Genomic DNA, 4,616 nt, shown 5'->3' on the forward strand with positions numbered 1-4,616 from the left:
AAGTACCCCCTTTTGTAAAATATAGGGATATTATAAGTTACCGAGGAGTTTCATGACCATACAAAAACACGAGGCCGAAGGTCATGGAACTCCGAGGTAACTTCTAATATCCTCATATTTTACAACTGGGGGTACTTTATTATAATACACAAATTTCAATGAGTCATGTGACAGAAATGACATCAGAACTCACCGTTTATAACTCATGACATCAGAACTCACCGTTTATAACTGATGACATCAGAACTCACAGTTTATAAGGATATAATTTACAGGATATTCATGGCTTTTGTGTATGTATATATATATATATATATATATATATATATACACATACACACACATATATATCTGCAAATCAGCAACACACGCAGAGATATTATTGGTAGCTGACAGGAATTTTCTAACCTGTCCGATTGTCTGAACGACTGATCGCCATGGCACGAAAAATGTTGGGACACTTCTAACACGGTCCGAAATCGTACAGAACAAAGATCTGCACGTCTCTGTCCAGAAAACTTGGATATCGGTCGGCTCGTTGATCGAGCTGCATGGAAAATTTTGATCGGGTGCCTTTGAAGGCACCCTTAATAATATGACTACTACAAGACTACTACTACTTTGAGCCCCGAGATTTTATAGTAGACTTAAGTATGGAGATCCATATTACGGAAAGATCGGTTATCCAGAAAAACCCAGGTCCCAAGCATTCTGATAATAGGTCCTGTACCTGTAGAGCAAAGGGGATAATAACCTTCATTAAAGGGATACTGTCATGGGAAAATACATTATTTTCAAAGTGAATCAGTTAATAGTGCTGCTCCAGCAGAATTCTGCACTGAAATCCATTTCTCAAAAGAGCAAACAGATTTTTTTATATTCAATTTTGAAATCTGACATGGGGCTAGACATTTTGTCAATTTCCCAGCTGCCCCAAGTCATGTGACGTGTGCTCTGATAAACTTCAATCACTCTTTACTGCTGTACTGCAAATTGGAGTGATATCAACCCCCTCCCTTTCCACGCCAGCAGCCAAACAAAAGAACAAACAGATTTTTTTATATTCAATTTTGAAATCTGACATGGGGCTAGACATTTTGTCAATTTCCCAGCTGCCCCAAGTCATGTGACGTGTGCTCTGATAAACTTCAATCACTCTTTACTGCTGTACTGCAAGTTGGAGTGATATCAACCCCCTCCCTTTCCACGCCAGCAGCCAAACAAAAGAACAATGGGAAGGTAATCAGATAGCAGCTCCCTAACACAAGATAACAGCTGCCTGGTAGATCTAAGAACAACACTCAATAGTAAAAACCCATGTCCCACTGAGACACATTCAGTTACATTGAGAAGGAAAAACAGCAGCCTGCCAGAAAGCATTTCTCTCCTAAAGTGCAGGCACAAGTCACATGACCAGGGGCAGCTGGGAAATTGACAAAATGTCTAGCCCCATGTCAGATTTCAAAATTGAATATAAAAAAATCTGTTTGCTCTTTTGAGAAATTGATTTCAGTGCAGAATTCTGCTGGAGCAGCACTATTAACTGATGCGTTTTGAAAAAAACATGTTTTCTGATGACAGGATCCCTTTAAAAGATTTCAGCTATATTATAGAAATTTGGGTATGGTGCCTAGCAGTGAAAATAATAGGCTCTCGGAAGGGACTTTGTATTTAGAATACAGAAGCATAGATTCTGTGTTGATGGAAATTTTAGATTTCAAAATAACGGAACTCCAAATATGGAACCATATGTGAAAACAAGAAAAAATATATATTTTGTAGCTTCTTTAGCTAATTTTTATACCCATGTGTTACAAATGTAAAAATAGAAAAAGTGCAAATAAAACGTGCTTACAACACCAGGGACTTAGTTCAATGTGCCCCCATTCATCAATATCAATCTATTAGAAAATGGCTCGAGAGGGGGTAATATAAATTAATTATAGTAAAACCACCTCTCAGTATTATATCAAATTTTTGATATTTTAATTCCACGTGTTGGTGGCTCCAAACCAACAAAAATATTCCAATCAAGGAATATATAACTCACAAACAATACAAGAAGTGGAATTAAAATTCTACATTTTATTACATACAAATATATAATTAATCAGTGACTGGCCAGTCGATCAATTAAAAACAATTAATCATGTTAAAACATGTTCCAGGATTGTACGTCTCTGTGTAGATCCTGACATCTTTGCTTCAACGTGAATGTGTCCTGACGTCATTATTTATTAATTTTTTATCTTTATAATTTTTCAATAATTTGCCTTTCTTTTCTGACTCTTTCCAGTTTTCAAATGGGAGCAGACCCCATCTTTAAAATGCTCTGTAAGGCTACAAATGTATTGCTATTTTAACTACTCCATTCTATTCACGCACTCTCCTATTCATATTCCAGTCTCTTCAAATCAATGTATGGTTGCTAGGGTAATTTGGACTCTAGCAACCCAATTGCTTAAATTGCAAACTGGGGAGCTGCCGAATAAAAAAACTAAACTCAAAAACCACAAATAATTAAAAATGAAAAAAAAATTGCAATTGCTCTCTAATTACACAACAAAATAAAAGTGTTTTAAAGTAATGAAAATTGCTCAGCACTGGTAAAATTGGTGTGTTTGCTTCAGAAACTCTATAGTTTATATAATGAAGCTGCTGTGTAGCATTGGGGGCAGCCATTCAAAGCTGAAAAGGAGAAAAGGCACAGGACAGAATTTAATTTTGAAATCTGATATGGGGCTAAACATACCGTATATACTCGAGTATAAGCCGAGTTTTTCAGCACCCAAAATGTGCTGGAAAAGTTTACCTCGGCTTATACTCGAGTCAGTCACCCAAACCGCATCAATTGCGCTGAAGAAATCCTCCTGTGTCCCACACAGCTGCCTCGTTCCTGCTGCCGACGCACTTGTTTGTTGCACAGTTACGTTAATATACTGCGCATTCCTATTGGCTATTAGTTTGTCCTTTTAGAAGGCCAGTTTGACATCCAGCTGTATCGGTGAATCAGAGTGACGTGGGAGGAGTCGTGGCCTGGCCGGAAAAGAGTGTGTGATTTGTTGTGAAGGCACTGGCTGAGGAGAACCGAGCGGGTCGGGAACCGGAAAATCCGATCGGGTCAGGAACCGGAAGTGGGGCCCGCGGGACCATGTAATAAATCAGCTGGACCGCGTTAAGGTACCCGAAGCATCATAAATTGTATGAAGGAATCAGTGTAGATTCCGATACCAAACCCCCCGATAAGGACAAACGAAATTCCTAGAAGCCAATCAGGTCTAACACAGATTGGTAAGATAGAAGCGTGAATATCCACAATCATTATAAAAGTGCTTCAAAACCAATTTCTATACATCCAAATGCACAAGCAAATAATGAGCGTGAGAGAGCTGAATTTCATACCTGGCGCATTACTAAGCCGTTTTTGCTGTTCTGTGATAAAAGAAAAAAAGCATAAACAAACGTGGTGAATCAAACGTGAAGTGCAGATCTCACATGCACACAACACATGTTGCCCGATGTGCACTGGCTGAGGAGAACCGGGCGGGTCGGGAACCGGAAAATCCGAGCGGGTCGGGAACCGGAAGTGGGGCCCGCAGGACCATGTAATAAATCAGCTGGACCGCGTTAAGGTACCCGAAGTGGTTGTTATTATTGTTCTGCCGAGGGAATGGCAGGTTCAGCTGTGATACTCAGGGACTGGATTGGGACAAAAACAGGACCAGCAGTGGGGCCCCTAGCAATGCAGGACTGAGGAGTACAGGGGTTTCTGTCTGAGGGAAAGGACCTGAATAAACCAGAGACTTTCCTAATCCCACAACTCCCAGCACCTCCACTTTCCCTGTCAGTCAGAGATTGAGAACTGAGGACCCCTGACAATGAGGAGATGGGAAAGGAATTGAATAAATATGTCATGTCCCCATCTGCTGTTACCTGCAACTCCCAGCACCCCCAGTTGTTGTTGTTACCTGCAACTCCCAGCACCCTCACCCTTTCCTGTCTGTCAGAACTGGATATAGGGTAACAGGTGCCCTTAGCAATGCAGGATGCCTGAGGATGGGTTAAATAGATTATTCTGGATTGACCAACCTGCAAATCTTTGGCTGTCAACTGTGGGTGCAGGGAGTTGCACTGCCAAACAGCTGTCGGTGGGACATACACCAGGCACAGTATATCATATTATTGCCGGTCTCTCTCTCTCACCCTAGGCTTATACTCGAGTCAATCAGGTTTCCCAGTTTTTGTAGGTAAAAGTAGTTACCTCGGCTTATACCCGGGTCGGCTTATACTCGAGTATATATTGTAAGTTTCCCAGCTGCCCCCACTCACGTGACTTGTGCTCTGATAAACTTCAGTCATTCTTTACTGCTGCACTGTAAGTTGGAGTGATATCACCCCTCCCTTTCTCCTCAACAGCCTAACAAAAAAACAATGGGAAGGTAACCAGATAACAGCTTCTTGGTACATATGAGAATAGCACTCAATAGTAAAAGTCCATGTCCCATGTGACACCAATTACATTGAGTTGGAGAAACAATGGTCTGCGTGAAAGCAGTTCCATCCTGAAGTGCTGGCTCTTTCTTAAGCTAAATATGAAATAAAAAAACAAACATTCC

Source organism: Xenopus laevis, chromosome 7S (assembly GCF_017654675.1).
Source record: "Xenopus laevis strain J_2021 chromosome 7S, Xenopus_laevis_v10.1, whole genome shotgun sequence".
Lineage (NCBI taxonomy): Eukaryota > Metazoa > Chordata > Amphibia > Anura > Pipidae > Xenopus > Xenopus laevis.